Here is a 19,034-nt window from a genome sequence, read left to right as displayed (position 1 = left end):
ACGAAAGCCTTATTTATTAAATATGAAAGCTTTAGCTTTTACAAAAAGATGGAAAACTGACATGTCTTAACAGGAAGCTGCAACATCGATAAAAAGTTTTAACTCTCTCATTAAATTTTTTGAAGATTATAATAAAATTCAACGGTTTTAATAAATTTTATTATGTATTGAGGGCATAATTTTAAGCAAGTCTAAACTATACAATTAAATCATTTAACAACATCGTACAATTTGATTTTTCTCTACATATAATAGTCTCATCAACATATCACACATTCAAGTTATTTTTTTTTTACTTTTAAAACAAATCATCTAATTTGCACTTCATTTTGTAAAATTATACTTTAGCTCAAAGTATGTAATTATAGGATTAAAGTCGCGGTCAACCAATAGAGTCTAAAAACACCTTAAAAGGAATTTGGCAAATATGTCACAGGATCTAATCAATAAAATAGCTCTTGTTGCCTAATCGTGTCATACCTTGCCCAACCCCGTCATAATTCAGCTCACCGATTTACTGACGGCGTCAGACATTTCCAAAGTAACCGGTCGCGAGCCTGAAATGTTCTCGTGCGCTTATAAATGCATAATTACATTTGACGCCAGTGCTGTTATAATGAGTGCAGAATTTTAATAAAATTTGCAATAGATATGATCAGCAGTTTTGCATAAGTGTTGAAATATGTATACTTTAAACGTAAGAAAGTATAACATAAATAATCATTAAAAAATTAATTGTTATTTCTATATCAAAGATAATGAGAGGGATGACTTCATACAGAGTCTAGGAGTCGCCTGTGACTACGTCCACGCGGACTTAAAAAACTATGTAAGTAGCCTATGTGTTTTTCCAGACTATGCTCTACATTTGAAACGTTCCGGAGATAGCTTCATACAAACATCCATCCATATAGAATATTATTAAACTTTTATACTATAAATAAGATTTTGGTTTCGGAAACCGATGAGTTGCACTAATGTTACACAATCCATAAAATACGTCTCTATCTGTTAAACTTCATTTGTTAATTAGCCTCGTAAGGATACAGGAAGTGTATTTTGATTCATTAAACAAGTTAAATTTTTTCTCAAAACACTCTAAAAATGTTGTCTTTGTTCCTTTTGACTTAATGAAGTTCGATGGAACCTTTAACTAGTTTACACTCCCACGACGCGTGTTTGTAAAATCAACAGCTCGTCTGTTCAATTCATCCAAAAGTGAGTGCACAGGATGTCCTGTCCGCCAGATCAACTGCCCACCTGCTGCCTATTGTAACATCGAAAAAAACAAAAACAAGCGCCTTGAGACGTAAATCTTTTCGTTATTAAATACGACCAGGATTTTATTATAATCTTATTTTGGATTTAAATATTACTTTAATGATTTTTAAAACAAAAACGTGAATAAGAAAAACGTCTCAGATGTTTCATGCATTGTCATATCAAGTATTTAAGGAATTAAATAAAGGAAAAAAGAATATTAACCACTTTCCATCGTAGTTACTTATATTGGTACCAATTATATATGAAGTTAACTTAAAGATACTTCAAAGAACACCCTAACATATTAAAATTACAGGTGAGAGCTTTAATCTGGACTGTATCACATGGTAACACCAGTGTTTTCAGATAACTTACTGCAACTTGATTCAATTGAACATTCACCGTGAAGTAATTAGTCTGGCGTTATCTGAAGCAAATTATACAGCGATTGTTCCGTGATAACAACACTCCAAGTACTAACTAACAGTTGTATGGTGGTTGGATATCTGAGGACATGGAAGCGATGTTTGTGGACTCCGTAAAAGACTTAGAAAGTCATTAAGTTCGAAAATAAAATGTAACTAAGACTTGTACAAGTTAACTTACTACGATATTTTATAGGGTCTGGAATAATTATAATTTTGTCTGGCTAACACAAGTGTAAATGTTTTGCGTGTTTTGACTAATTCTAGTCCGTCAAGTTATGGATGAAATGCATCTACAGAATTGGACTGTCGGCTGTGGTGTTCATTTGATTCATGTTCTTACCCTTAGTTTGATACTGACACAGACTCGGTATTAACAGTTTGGAAAGTTTCCTTTTAATTAACTACAATTTAATGAATGAATCTGCACACGACAAGGAATTTATTCATAGGATGATAACGGAATAAGTTATGATGTTTGATCACATTTTAGACCTCGAGAATATTAGTTTATCGCTCAATTAGTCTGTGAATAGACTTGTAGAGTAGGTACTTAGTATAGTGGCGCTATGTTCGCAGGAGACCGACGATATTTGCATCTAATGATTACGTTATTAGCAGTGCTGTGAATATGCGAATTTACATTAACTACTACTATCGAAAATGTTTTTAAATCATTACTAAATATTTAATTAATATTGTATAAGTAAACAGTAGTCGTGGATACGTAGTTTCAGTATAAAACAAAGTGATCCTATAAGGGTTCCGTTTTTTTCCTATGAGATACGGAATCCTAAAAAAAGAAAAAATTACACATTGTACATTAAAAAAGATTCAAGTTCGTATGTCCATGTGATACTGAGAGAGTATCAAACGGAAATTATAGTTCAATAAATTGTCGGTCAATGGCGAATGACCCAAGTCCGCACTCAAGGACACTATTCACAAACATGACATAATTAACAATTATAACCAGAGTAACATATTAGTGTGTGATATATGACCTTGAAAATATAGCATTTTTGATCGTTTTATACACAAAATATATTTCTTATACTAACTACAAGTATTATGCTACTGTTATTCTACAATTAGATTGACTTCCTTCTTGTTTATGTTTTCTAGTAACTGCATTATATCGCTATATATTGTCAGAGGCATCAGTAACGGTGCACATGATCGCCTGTAGCAACGCGCACGCGCACACGCATTATTTATAACGCGCGCGGGAGACGCACCGGACAGACGCACGAGATAATCCTTCATTAATCTATTCTCTATTTTTTCTGGAAAACACTACTGTCACATAATCATGATTTCGATGCGATGCGATGATTCCTTAAGTTATTTGAACGTAAAAGAACGTTTCAAATAGGCTGGATTTGCCAATGATCGAACAGACTCTATAGATAGGTAATTTGGATTGATATATTCAAAGCTTTATCAATTGGATAATACGTAGGTGAATACAAGAGTTAAGAGATTATCAAATTAATGAATGAATATTACACTGAGATCTTGACATAATATCAGGTAAAATCAGTCAACTGAGAGACTGTCATTATTTTTTAATGTATTTATTTAATTATTTAACAAGATCTTTGTTCCGCACTCAAGTTGACGTACGTTTTTATTGTATGAGTTCATGAAATCACTTAAGTTGAATAGACGGAGGGTTGGGGGTTGAATAGGCTGTACAGTTATTGTGGCTGACAGGTAGGGGTCCTTCGCGGAAGGCGCTATTGTACGGACGGACACGCGCCCGCTCCGCTCAGCCGAGAGTAATGAACATAAAGGTGCTACATTCCATAGTTAAATATCTACGTGGTATGAAGAAACAAATCCAGGAATATCCAATGTGAGTTTCCTAGCGGTATTTTTATGAAAACATGCGTATTCTGCTGTTAGCGTATTCTCAATAAAATAGGGGTTTTCAAAAATATGTTGTTTCTATAAAATACCATTTTCATAATAAACGGTAGCTAAGGAGACTTTAAATTTAGAGATGCTGACAAGTGTGTCTCATGTCATGGGTCATGAGGCAATAAGTGGTTAACTCTCAACGATTAACCCGTTTAATTTTAAAATACATTAAAGTAAAACACCACTGATATCAAGCTCTTAAGTTGCACTGAGGCGCTTTATCCGCTATCGTCCGCGAGTGCGCTGTCAAACAGCTGTCAAACTGTTGTCAAACGGCTGTCAAACAAGTGTCAGTTGATAATGGAGATCGCTGAGGCGCGTCTGTATCATCTTACCGCGCCGGTCTGTATGTTTGCCATTAACGCGTCTGTTATCTGATACTTACAATACACTGATTTAAAATAACACAATCTTTATAAACATTGTCAAACAAAAGCCTAAATATATCGACGGTTTAGTAGAAATCAAAACTAGAGCTTTTAAAGTTACTACTGGCCATTAAGAATTTCGAGTTAGTGATGAATCTGGAAATTATTATACTTGATATAATACATTTTACACTTATAAAATAAATGAATCTATTCGCCAAAAATCATTTTATCCGATGTCATGTTTTACATTGGTCCAACAAATCAAACGAGCAGTCAATAGGTAGAGAGTGTCGAGTTATGATTTCCCTACAGATTTACTCAATGAGTCGCTAAAAGTAGGGGGCGCGGAATAAATAGTACGCGACGGCCATCCGAGAAGGGGGGAGGGCTGCCCCGGCTACCGATATAGACCTGGCGTTGACAGAACGTAACATCCTAGATCGAACTGCCTACATTGAATTGTCTACTTTATGTAGATAATCTTAAGGTATACTTCTATTTCTATATTTGGGTATTCTTGGAACAGAGTTTACGGGACATTGGTGCTGAATCATCGGTCACTTACCCTCTGCAGCTAGAAAATAAATTTTAAAACGAAATCATTGTTCGTTTTATGATTGTCGCATAATTTATGTGACAGTTCGCGCGCTCAGCGGAGAATTGAACATTATTCATTGTAGATGAGTAGTAACCTAATAATATACCGCTTCTATTAAATTACTTCTGTTTAAATGTTAAGGAAATGGTGAACAAGTGGATGTAGGTTCATCTCAGAATACACGAGATATAACACATTTCAATTGATCAGTTATTGTCAAAGCAACGTTGTCAGCAGACAATTGTCATGTTGATTTGTTTACAAATTAATAATTCTAATGTCTACATCAACAGTTATATCGATAACCATGTCTACTTCATTTATTACTTTTATAACCAAATTTATAACTAAAGCAGCACCTAGTTTCTGTCTCCAGCTATCTAATTCTGCAAGAGTACCGTTATAATTGTACCCAGGTGTAGTAGCGCTGGGTGTGTGCCAGCGGCAGGTGTCTTTGATTATTTGCAGTTTTATTACTGTACCAAAATTAGAAGTTATCATAGAAACTGGTTCACACATCATCTTAACTCACAACTTCCTTAATTATTAACTAGTATAGAGTTTTAAACACAACGTTCTCCAGTTTTAAGAGACTAAAACCTAAGGATTTATTGATACAAACATTAAAACTACGGTTTAACAATATCATTACTGGGAAAGAGAACACTTATTGCTTAATGAATCAGTTTAATTTATCTGTCGTGTCTCGTATTTATACATTAAATTAGATCTTTATGGGACTTTGTCTTTACTGGTTTCCGTTCTACAGTTACATCGTTCTTATGTTCAGGTATTGTATGTCTCCCATCATCGTGTTTCTTTACACTTATACTTCTGAATGATTTATAAATAGCTTAACTTGTGAACTATTTTCATTTGCTTTAAATTTCTACTCTATCTAAGAATTGTCGGAATGATCACTTGTCAGTCAGATTTATAAACAGATTGATTAAATCTGATTGGGTACAATCTGCAAATTACTGTACCACATTGTCCCAGCGCGACAACTGATGTATTTATACTTCAATTGCTACCAGACGATTGTTTTCAATCTATTATTAAGAAGCACTACACTGATTCACTGTCACCGAACACTGAACGTAAACGCCCACGCAATGACTCAGTCATCAATACACAAAAAAACATGATCAAGACATAGAACAATCTGAGTAGAAGGATTTTTTCGAATATTAATTATGATGATTGAAATGATGACTTTATTACTTTCAGAAACTTGACCGCATATCAGAGTCTGGAATTTCATAAGTGTTAAATTTTACTTCTAAGGTGATTTAATAGAAGGCAAAAGTTGACGACGAAATTATCATCATTACTTCTAGGGAAAACTAGTATGCTTAACTATTTAACCTAAATATTTGAAGCAATATTAACATGCGTAAATTACAAACTAAGCATACGGAATTTGGTGAGTTAGAACGAAGCGATGCCGTACGCAGCAATGCCATACATCCAAGGCACGTCTCAAGTAAAAACAGCCGGCCAGCTGGGAACCGGTCCTGGCCCAATTATCCCGACCTGTCCCTGCCGCTAATTGGCCCGCGACTACAACACCGCGTCTGTATTCCGACAAGCGACACAGAGATACTCTATGCCCGCACTCGAAAGGGATTCCAGCACAGATATGGCTCGTCACAACACAGTGCACGCGGTGAGTAGGCGCGTAGATGGATGAGATCTGTCTTAGGACAGTAAGGACGCATTTCGAAGTATAATTGGGTCTGAACGTTTTGTGCGCAACTATTGATAAGTCAATAGATAAACAACTGTGCTCCCATTTTCAAATAATGGACTCGAACAATGCACGCTAACACATATTATTTGTCGATGTTAAGAAAATTAATCTGACATTTACATTGATACTGCGTCTATTATATTGACGATATGCTCACCGCGCTCTTTTTGGCATATTTAGCTAATTATTTGTCTGCTTTACGAACATGAGAACTTATTATTATTTGTTCCTATAAATATATATGAATATCGCAATCGTTTTCTACATTGATAAGACAGGTACAGTTGTTGAAAAATAAATTGAGATCGCTTGTTAAGAAACGAAATTAAAAAGAATTGTAATCACAAAGTAAATTAAAACAATCGTATAATTAATGCAGGCCACCCGAAACTTGACGTATTAATGAGTACATACAAGATGATTTTTTTGCAATGCGATATATCGGGTAATTAATAAAGATTAATTGTTATTTTTTTGTCAGGAATTTTGGGAAAATGTTTTTGCGTATGTTATGCAAACCACGCAAATTAATTCAATCTTATCTGACATTTAAAACTGTTATTACTCAAAGGAAAGAATTTAATCTACAGTTACTAAACAGACTTATTATATTTATTTATGTTAATAATTTCAATTGGACATGATTTTACCTTATAAATGTAATACACGACTCTCAGTTTTGATAAGTATTACGATCCTCTTTACTCATTCACTTGATTTAAATTGTTTATTCTTTTTTATCTAAACATTTCGTTAACCAAACCAAAAAAAAACAAGTGTTATTTTTGCATTTTGGTGCGTAAATCAAGAATAATTTTCATTTCATATGGATAGTAGAGTCGGGCATCACCACTCATAACGAGCTAAATTCTCAGGCGAATCCAGCCGACTTGTATAATCTTCAAAAAGCACACAACTTCCCGGCCGTCGTAGTATACGCTGTGGTTACTTACTGCATACCAGAGCTAGTTGAATACGCCGCTGGACAATGTTACAAGCGTGAAGCGTTTGTGGAGTACAAAATTTAAACTAAACTGAATAGACTTATTTAAATTATTTAACCAACGCCACTTAGCCTTTGTAAAAGTTAGTAAGAAAATTTTACCACTTACTTGTTCGTAGTAAATATACAATGCCAAATTCATGTGATTTGTCGACTTACTTTCAATGTTTTTTGTCATTTATCTATTTTTTTTCAGTTTTGTTACTATATTGGTTTACTCCGTGCTTGTCAGTATAGATTATGACAAATATGAACATGTGAAGAATGTCTAATGAATATTACAAAAAAAACTAAAAACGCTTCCGCTTATAACTCAGTACATAGCATCAGTGACCAAAACCGGACAATGTTTGTTCAGCAAACAATACCCTAAATGCCCTTCGCGACTGCGGCTGCGGCGCGGCAACGGCATCGCGCCTGCACTCTTATAATTACTGCTATGCGTGTGGCCATTAACTGCTCGAGTATTGCCACTTACTGAACTCAACTACACAGCTGTATTGAGCAACATGTTTGAAAACTGCAAGACGATGACACGAAAGTAATCGATATTCATTTAAATGCGCGTTAATGTTCTTCATACACGATTAAGCAGCAAGTAAACATTTGCTCATGTTCACAAATATAGAGACAAAGTCAACTTGTGCTTCCACCATTAATAGAACATTGATTTATGTGGATGTTGTGTATTTGATCAGTTTTCATCGAAATTTCAATACTAATATAATATTTTAGGACATTATTGTAATAATAATAATGTGTAGAATATTAGCTAAACTTTAGTACTCGCTTAGAGTTAAGCACAAAGGGATTGCGCATTTTAGGAATTGTCATAACTATAGAGGCTTTTTTATCATTTAAAGATTATCGTACAATGCTAATAAAGGAAGCTTGAATTTTATAAAAACAAATCCACACGTGGTATAAACCGCTATTGAAGCTACAAAGAATTCAAATTGTGTATTTCCTTTTTTTAATTCCGCATTTTTTAACACTTTGTAGGTGTCAAACAGTCTATCTGTACACCTGACATTCTTAGAAAGGCTGCGAGCTGCTACAGATGCCGTGTCCCAGTCGGATCCGTGCCTCTTATCCACTTAGTAGCCGACGATCGGTTACTGAATAAATATGTACAGAGAAATCTGTTTATACGGACGATGAATCCGAAACGAATTTCAATTTGACTGGTTCATCTGACACGCTTACCTCGTGTCCCACTCATTACCTTTTACAAATATAATTATGAGTACAACACTATGTCATACTGCTACTTGTCTTGTCTCTTACTTGTAATTTTTATATAACAAAGAACGTTTTATACACATATACAATTGTGTGGTTAAATCCGGAAGCATGAAATGACAATAAAAGGAAAAAATAAACAGAGTTAAGAGTTCAGAGTATTGCAACTCATAACACTTCTTGTAAGATACCTTACCTCGTTTATAGAGTGGTTGCCATGGCAACAAGGAGGTATTGTAAAGATTTTTTTAAAAGTTGAAATAGTACTCTTTTGTGTGCTGATGAACGTAAGATGTCCTGGTTACTTTCTAGTTTAACGTCTTACCCCGAGACATTGTCGTAAATTTCAAAGTATGAGACATACTTTACACGCCATCGCTGAAGATTTTTTCTCCTTTATGCTAAACTATCTCATATTCCACGTCATTAAGGGCGATAATACTTTGTAGATCTTTCATAGCAGACTGTACGACATCATTCTAATCCAATCGTGGATGATAAACGCGCTTTCTTACAAATATTTTAATGACACGGCCGATGTCCGATGATACTTTTATAATATCAACGGAGTTATTCCAGCATGTTACTCGGATTTCCACATAAATCACTTGTCTCATTTAAAAGGTTTCGTTGTGGAGAATGTAATCGCTGAATAAACTTTTATTAGTTTACAAAAGTTATCACTTATTTTGTCCAGAGTTCCACAAGGCACGAAATGAGGTCCACATTTTACTTACATGGTTCAATTTAAATCTTTTAAATGACGATACTAACTATTTAAACTACAGTCGCTTAAAGTACTTATTTAGTTGAAGGATGATTTAGCAGGACGTGAGGCAATCAGTGTTGTGCAGACAACATAGCGTTCAGAAGAATTATTATATTTTAATATTTACATGTCCTACACAAATATATTAAAAACTTACTACATTTTTAACAATTCTAATAAGGATACATGGAAATAACGGGCGTCACTTATTTTGATTTTGGACTAAAATTTCTGTCCAAATTGTAACTATTTCTAATCAAAACATTGAAGCAGTCGCAAACAAAACCTTACTTTAATAATAACTTTATATGAGGACAAGTTATGTAATGCGCGTCATAAATTCCGCCGGCGCGTAAACAGTTATGATGTAAGAGACATTAAGGCGACGTAACGATACCTTTTACAACGTAATGCCAGTTTTATATCGAAGGCTGAGCCGAGCTCGACTAATGTCATAAAGCCTATTGGACCGGCTCACGACAGGACGTAGACTATTTCTATCATAGAATAGACAAACCTTATTTAATGATTAAAAACAAAAGGCGATGATTATGATACTCGAAAATTATTACAGAAAAACCAACAGGATCAAGACTCTCGAGATATGACATAGATGAAACTCAATTAATGTTTTAAACATCGGCCGTGTCTATTGCTTCTAAACTCTAGGTAATCTTTTGTTTTTATTGACTATCTTTTCTTCCTTATAAGGTAATCACAAGTCCTCAGGTTGTTCCACCTGCCAACTAAACTTACTATTATAATATTATAAATTTGAATGTTTAGATAGATGGATGGATGAATGGAAGGATGTTTGTTTGAAGGTACCTCCAGAACGGTTGGACAGATCTCGGCATAATTTGGCATACATATACAACATGGTCTGGAAGAACATATAGGCTACGTATTATGTTGTTTTTTTAATTCCTCGTGGACGAAGTCGCGGGAGACAATTAGTATTAATATAAAACGTCCACTAATTGCTTTCTGAATCTTATTTTAAATTCGTAAAGTTAATATAATATAATATGATAATTATACTAATTATATTTATTAAGTTAATTTGATGAAATCTAAATTCCCGACTAGTGGATTGCATCGGGACGTCAACAGCTGTGCTGGGAACTGGTTTGCGAGGGAAACTGGCACCTGATACCCATCACACATCACGTCTTAGCCACATCTTATTTCTAACAAATTGCTTTTCATCGCAGGGCATGTTTTCATAGAAATGCAATAAAAGTTTAGTATATTGGCATCTATAGAAATATTTAATAAACTCGTGTGACAGGAAACTAGAACTTATCTTGATTCAAATTAAAATTAAAAAATAATAATCTCATGAACGTCCCATATGTTGTTTCTCGTGACGCACTCGTCACGTGGGCTTTAAAAAAGTTCAAACCATTTTGTTGGATTTCAATGAGTCGTCTTGTTTGTTTTTTACTTCAATCAAATAGTTGAATGGTGTGTTGGGGAGGTTTTTATTATATTTTTATGATTGTATGAGATGAATGGTGTATGTTGTGGACTGGGGAGCCATTAGGGCGGTGCGTCTGTCCGCGCCCGCTTGCCTTCTAATGACTTCGCGTCCCGTTCACGAGGGAAGCTATTCGAGCTTTTAATTTGTTGTTTATTGCTTATTTTTGAATCGTTGTTCATTAAAACTATATTTATATGTATACTAAAGAAAATTGTAAAGGATAATAGATTTTTTATTTTTATTACTTCTGTAAAATTTATAAGACACTAACTCATCCTTATCTTAGCGTATCGTGTTGAGAGAAATCACGCATAAATTATTTGCCATGAATTACTACATTACGGAAATCAAAGGCTGCAATTCTCGAGAAAATTCCTGTATAAGGGATGGGCAATTAAGCGATACATCGGCCGAGTGCTTTCCTTATTGGAAAATTAACTGTACTTAGTATGCTTAAGACGTATCCATATTTTTATAAAGTCTTAGTACCTTTGATGAATTTCATATTACAACATTTGCAGGTAATCAAGATATTACTTAAGCAACTGACGGTCAAAATTGTCCTAGAACTTTTTATCTTATTACAAGATTCGCTTCGCATCAGACTTCAAATTAAACTTGAGAAAAAAAAACTGAGACTGACCCCCCTATAGATTTTCTTTCTTCTTTATTACTTACAATATAAAAGCAACCATGTCATGTCACTCATATGTGAAACGATCTGAACCCATCTCGACAACGTTATAATTTCCACGAGGACAGAAAGGTGAGGCAGAGCAATAGATAGTGGTACTGATTGAACGCACACTCATCGTTAAAACTCCAACAGTAGCAGTACTGTTCTGCCCTATTGTCCTGCCCTCGTGTGAAAACATAAGGCTCTTGCCGCCGCGCCGGGTCGATTGTGACCGCTCACCACGTTCGTACGCGCTCGTTAGCACGGCCATATTTGGCGCCGCCCGCACTCGCTACGACTTCTATGGCTTTTCCTTTCTCTGCAACTTTAATTGGACTAATTGGAAAATTTTAGCCGTATCGTATGAAATTCCTAAGAAATCTACTAATAAATCCTTATCCGTTGATGTAATACAGAGCTTTGAAAACATTTCAAGACGATTTGATTATTTTTAGGCGTCTCTACTTTAGAAAACTTTGGTTGTTCCAAAAGACTAGTGATATAACTAGATATTTATTTTAAAATGAGTAAACTTGACTTTATTATGCATATTTCACACTTACAAATTAATATTTGTTTGAAAATATTATTATAAGAACTTGGCAACTTTATTAAAAAAAAAATTAGGTTTACTACATTTATTTCTTTAACATCCAATTCCCATGGTTGTCTGCAGCAAGCTGCAAGCAGTTGCTCATTATTTCAAATGATTTGTAAGTTCTTGTACTTTCGGCACTTTCATCTAATCACACGACTCGTTAAGAGCTCCACATCTTTGTATTCAGTGATGTTTTATTCTTTTCTTTTCTATCATTAGATAATGTTTTTGATAGCAACTTTAAAAGGAAAAAAACAATGTAGTCAAAAAAACTCCCACTATTCTATTTGTAAAAATATTTACTAAAATTCCATGAATGTCATGAAAGGAATTTAGCCAGATTATTATTTACTGAATATTTTAAAATTGACTTTTGTAACATCTCCTTATAATGTCCTTGCATAATGTACAAACAATTGCCAAGACATAAATTACCACTTTCAATGTTAAATCTCCATAAAACGCACGTATTCCGCCGCAACAAAGAGGCGCCGACTCGTTGTCTCGAAAATTCGTAGAAACAGCTATTAAATAGTGATTTAACGAATCCTCGGAGGCATTTGTCACGGGGACGACGACGGGGACGGCCGGTGGGCCACAAAGGTACCGGATCGTAAATTGTTAATGAAGTGACTGTTTAAAGGCGTTTTAATATCCCGCTCTCACCCTTAGCCACGTAGCGCCGCCGCGCCATACCTCGATTACAAGATAGCAGTGCTCCGGCGTCAGGCTCAGTTCGCGCATTTATTAATGTATTCCAGCTCGTGTTAATCGCTGAAATCTTATGTAATACAAAGATTCATCAATATAAAGTTAAATCGACAAAGACCTATGCAATCTTTTGTATAAATTTTTCTGAAACTGATAGAATATTTCAAATCACAAAATGCCTATACTTACTTTGTTCTTTAGAGCTAAATTTTAATATCAAGAAACTGCAACATAAAGTGAAAACACGTTATGGATAGGACAAAATTACGTTTATAATGGTAGAGCGGCGTTGCATAATAGCATAACTATGTAGTTAACAAAAAAAACACGCAAAAGATGTTAGATTTATAGCAGACATTATGTTTGTCGGCGCCGGCGCCCGCGGCGACCGGACTGCTATGATATGGCCGACACAATGCTTCACCTATACCTTTACCTCGCCTATCCTCCTTACCTTGCTATGATCGCTTTGTGTCGATTTGTATAATTCGTTCCAGTCCCCGGTCACTCCCGCTCATTTTGTGATCTGTCAAAAACCTGTCATTGGGTTTATAATGCATCGAACTACTAGATGTATTGCAACAATCTGTTTTAAACTAATATCGCTTTTTGAGAAATTTCACAAAGAGAGTTTGTTTCTTTATGTTTAAATACACAAAATGCTTAATGGTTTCTTTGGTTTTTATTACTTCTACTATTAATTAAGACGTTTGAAAAGAGATATCGTAATTTAACTTATTAACTAAGTTTAAACCAAACGTTTCCATTTCAAGTAAACGCCCGCTGTGTTTATTGTGTCTCTTTTTCTTCTCATAGTTTACGACTATGTTAAATAAATGAAGACATTTATGTCTTAGTTGTAATGTAAACAGATTTAATCTTTCCTTCATTTGCTTTTATTAAAATGTGAAGGAACTAAAATTAGTTTGGTGCATCTAATAAATTAAATCTATCATCTTTGAAATATAAGTTGGTTATAAATTCCCTCGTTATCATCATTCCTATAACTCTAAATAAGCAATATATAATTTTATTCTCCTCCGACCATGGAATCCCACTATAATAAAGTATTTTCTTACTTGTTTAATTCTAGTAGTAAGAAGTACATTATATAATTCCATGTCAGTATTCATGTATTTAGTATTTTTAAAAGATAATTAACCGATAACGGATTTTTAAGGACGAGTGCCATTAAATTAAATCCACAATTAATGTCTTGTTGCCGGTAACTGTAATCCGTAACGGTTGTTATCTTTACTCGAGTAAAGCAAGTGCAAATAAAATCAACCTACATAATATTTTTTATACGTTGCCATACATTCATAAGTAGCAAGAATTTTAGATTTTTACTTTTAAAAGCTATTTTAAAACCAGTTACAAACATATATAAATCAATTTATACATTGTTAGATTTTAAATTGAGTTGTTATATGTAATAATAGCAGACAACAAGGCTAAAGCCGATTAATCTTTAGCGAAGCGCGTCGGAATCGGAGGCGTAACAATGTACTCAATCAGCTTTGTACCAGAGGACGCCACTGTGACTCACATAGCTTTAAAAGGACCAGTTAAATGTCTTTTCACATTGAATATACACGCATCTTGTGTGGTTAAACAAAATAGTTAAACCATTTAAGACGATTTTACAGACTGTTTACTGTACACGCTTTAGATTTCATTGTTGCTAAAGTTGTTTATGACTCATATGTAGATTAAGATACCATTCCTTTTTACCCTTTATAGATTAAGTTGCATTATATTTGATACTAAAAGTTGCAATAGTATAAAAAGTAGACTATTATTATTCAGTAATTAGAAATAAATTGGTGACTCTAGCTTTCCCTGTTTCCATCCGGACGGAAATCTAAATAATGACATTGATTGTATTGTAACATAAAACTTATTGGACAGAGTATTAATACTTTATCTATAGATTGTATTAAGACATTGTTGATTTAGAAATTAATATAAGTAATTAACACAGAGCTTGATAAATATAACAAGTGTAATAAGGCGTGACATGGAGCAGGCGACGCCGGTTGTAATCCCATAAGCCCTTCCCACAGGGAGACACGACAAGTATGGAATTAGATGTGTGTGGATAACGGCCGGTCCGTTGATCCTCGCCGTATGGGGAGCGTCAACGGTTACTTGTGTCACTTGGAAAAAATCTCATCGTGTCACAATGATGTACTCATTTCAAACTAGAGTTACTGTAGAAAAACAAATGGCACGCGACAATTTATAGACATACTTATATTGTTTTCATCATTAATCAATTACTAACGGTCGCCCGCGACTCCGTCAGCGAGGAAAAAAAAGCATAATAAGTAGCTTATGCGTTCTTCCAGACTATGTGCTATATGAATGCCAAATTTCATCGAGATCCGTTTAGTCGTTTTGGAGATACCTTCAAACAGACATCCAACCATCCATCCATCCATGTAAACATTCGCATTTATATTATTAGTAAGATTCATACTTTATTTGTGTACAAAACATAAAGATAGTAATTATTTAACCAACGTTCAAATTTCACTGTGGTATTCGAGATCAAGGATCAGTATTAAAAAGTTTAGGATTTTTTTGTGTAGATATGTTTTGTCCACACAAAATTCTTTAGTGCAGTTCCTTAGATGTGTGAATTGTGATGTAGATACTATGGGCGGTATGAAGAGAGTATCGTTTAATATTTCTGACAACAGATGAACCTCCGGCAGTGAACATTGACTTCAATGCTCTTTAATTGGACGCATTTGATTTGTTACATTCACAAGTTTATATCGTCTTCAAAAGTGAATACAATTATAGAAGTAAATCCAATCTAATCTGAACCGTAATCCATTGTGATAAGGTTGAATGACGTTTACATATAAACAATGGTCTTTGAGAATCTGTTATATGTCAGTACTTTACATTGATATTCATCTACAAAGAGGAAACTTTGTTATTGTCAAGACAGTCGTAATTAAAATCAAAGCACTTGTGAAAATATAATAGAATAGCTGTCGCCCCAGACTCCGTTCACGCGGATATAAAAAAAAAACCTAAATTATATCCTATGTGTTCTTCCAAACTATGTTCTATATCTGTGCAAACTTTCAGCGAGATCCATGTAACCGTTCTAGACATACCTTCTAACAAACATACATCTATATATGTACATTTGTATTTATAATATTAGTAAGATGTTGTGAAGCTCATTTGATGAATGCGATTTGCAGTAATTGCAACTTAGGAAACAATGCAATATACATTCGCTAAAGTTGTACTATATCTAACTCATAAAACGTTGATGTTTAATTGTTGATGCGGATTTGACTTTTGCGCTTTTTGAACGTTATATTAAAGTTATTAACTAATTACTGCCGAAGTAGGCACTGGAAATATAATATAATATAACGACGTAACATCCATTATCTTCAAAGGATTTATAAAACTAAAGTAAAAAGAAATGAGAGCGATTTAATCGATGTATCGAATGGTTGCAATATCGAATCACTAGCGATCTCGGGCGGACCATAAAAACGATGCAAGCCCATATTCGGGCGCGGCTAATGAGCTTAATAGGATGGCTACAGACTCCTCGCTCCCACGGGATCTCAAACGGATCTGTTTTTACTCGATAAACTCCATTTAGGATGCTGCCTATCCTGACTTACGCTATAAATATACCTGTTTGTTTATTACTAGGCGTGTGCCATGAGTTTCGTAGCTTACATTCTTTTTATTATATAAACTAGCTGTCGCTCGCGTCTATGTTCACGCGGAATTAAAATAAAAACTTAATAAGTAGCTTATGTGTTCTTCCAGGCTATGTTATACATCTATGCCAAATTTCAGCGTGATCCATGCCGCTGTTCTGAATATACCTTGTAATAAACATCTATACATTCGCATTTTTTATATTAGTATATCCTATTAATAAGATGTTAGGTCTAGTGTCAGACCTATACATTTTTATAATTAATACCTATATAGAAACTAACCTAACCAGAAGTCTAAATTATTTTTTATTTAAGATCCCATTAAAAAAAAACCAAGCGTTTTAAAATTGTTTACTTTGAACACCATTGTTACTGAAAAGCAATTTGCTTTCGACATGTTATTCAAACAATAATATCGTGTTTTAAATATTCAAGATCTGACTAGACTTTATAAAAGTAACATGACCCTTGCTACGTTATTGTAAAGCTTATAATCGCTTATCGAGCATCGTTAAATACTTCTGACCCATAGTACTTAAGCATAACATTGAACCCCCTAAGTATCGCCAGTAAACACTTCCTTAATGCACTTTTTCCACGAGGGTAGGAAGGATAGAATTACTGCTATTGTTTGAACGTGTTCCCATATAGGACAGTATGGTTACTGCACTGTACTACTCTGCATCATCGTCCTGCCCTAGTGTGAAACAATCTTAAGTTTGAAATAAGTGGCTATGTTTACGTTGTACACCGCTTCCTCCATTCGAGTGTGTTTAAGGTGTTCGCCTACTGTTTTAACATTTTGTTTACGTGTCCTGCCCATGGTAACCAAATCTGATGGAATTTAGAGATTTTCCGTTCACTTAAATACGAGTTATTAATAGGTTTACGTTGAACATTTTATTATGAAGAAAAAAAAGCAAATTAATAATTAATTGATCCTTGTGTGAAAGATATATAGAAAAAGTTTAACGACGTTTTCTGTTTTAAATTTGCTAATTTTTTGGTATGTGGATTCCTGGCGCTGACACTTTTCATCATTCATTTCTTCCAGATATTTACGCAACTATAACATTAATAGAAAACTACTGAAATTTCCTTAAAAACCTCCTTGCTTCCTGCATTCAGGAAGTGCAAGGATCAGTTCCGTTTTAAAAAGCTGCGCGTGTTTCATGAGCTATTTTTGATCAATGTTTAAAAAAATCTTGACATGTTCGTTGCTCTATCGATGATAGACTCTTGGAAGAAGATAAAAAGAAGTGACGAAAGATTTGTTTTTAATTAAAACCAAGCAAGACTCGACAAGTGTTAAAATTTGTTTTATTAACTTTAGTCGTTTTGCGGTTGAGGCTACACGGTGTCCAACTGTTTTAGCTTTACAAAGTGTATGAAATAAATGTATTTAAAATATTCTTTTCAAAAGAGAGTCTCAGTGAGTGTGAACGCGTTGGTCAGGTGCGAGTGGACGGCGACTGTGTGTGGTCCGCGACCGCAAACTGTCCCGCGTCACGCGAACTGGACGCGACTGGTCTTTGACCTGAGTCCCTCATCGCCTGTCGCCTGTTCTCTTGTACTCAACACATATTAACATGTTGCGCTATTACAATTTGATGCTAAGAGGCCAAAGTAATGCTTAAAAAAACAAGCGTTTTTGTTTCAGTTATCTAAACGTTCCTTGACACGAATAACATAACTAAAGGGTTGTTTTTTATAAGTGATTTTATACTAGAAAAGTATAGTAAATATAATATTTAACTTTCTTTAATGGCAACCCTAAAGAGTCTTCAAGGAATTAATCATATTCAAGTAGGTATGTAGGTATGTAGGTGGTATGGCGCCATTTATAGGAAAAACATATGTCATAGACACAGAAAATGATAACCTATCATGTTGTTATTTAAGAAGTATTAATAATTGTTTTCCACTTGATTTTAAGTAGTTCTTTATATAGCTGATTCACCTTTAAATTATTCCTTGGAGGGATTATACCTAGGTCATTCATTCAGCATTTAGAAATTAACTTTTCTTTCGATAGCCTAGTGTATTACAATTGCGGCATAAAATAAAAAAAACACATCGTATTTTTTAAACAAACCGCCCAACTGTTACAAGTACGTGGAAAAAGATAAATTTAGACAATTCTTGAAAACATTTGGCGTAATTCGGCAAAGTGGAACATCTGTTGTTTTCAAAATGCACTCTTTATTTATGTATCATCAAGTACGTAATAAAACGTATCTTTAATTATCATAAAACAATTTATTGCGAACGTATAAGTCTCAATAAAAGTAATAGACTTTGTACCAACAACACTTTATGTCATAACTGTACATCAACGCGCTTGCATTGTGCGAACATTTCATAGGCCAGTGTGTACAGTCCAGGACATTAATTTCCTACCCATTTGGAAGAAATTTTATAAAACGCTCACAGTTCAATTAAGTCAAAAACATGTTATATCAAAATACAAGTGTTTCTAATGATAGGTCTTATAGTCACAGTATTTTGTACG

General features: G+C 34.3%; 1 protein-coding gene across 1 annotated transcript in view; it reads left to right on the top strand.

Annotated features, from left to right (window-relative positions):
* Nucleotides 1-19,034, top strand: part of LOC106113068 (laminin subunit alpha-2-like) — a gene marked incomplete at its 3' end in the record, with an annotated part of 38,017 nt that overhangs the window by 338 nt on the left and 18,645 nt on the right. The gene's annotated exons all lie outside the window — the stretch shown is intronic.

The sequence above is a fragment of the Papilio xuthus genome, unplaced genomic scaffold (genome assembly GCF_000836235.2).
Source record: "Papilio xuthus unplaced genomic scaffold, Pxut_1.1 DF828585.1, whole genome shotgun sequence".
Taxonomy (NCBI): Eukaryota; Metazoa; Arthropoda; class Insecta; order Lepidoptera; family Papilionidae; genus Papilio; species Papilio xuthus.
This window is presented reverse-complemented; position numbering and strand designations above follow the sequence as displayed.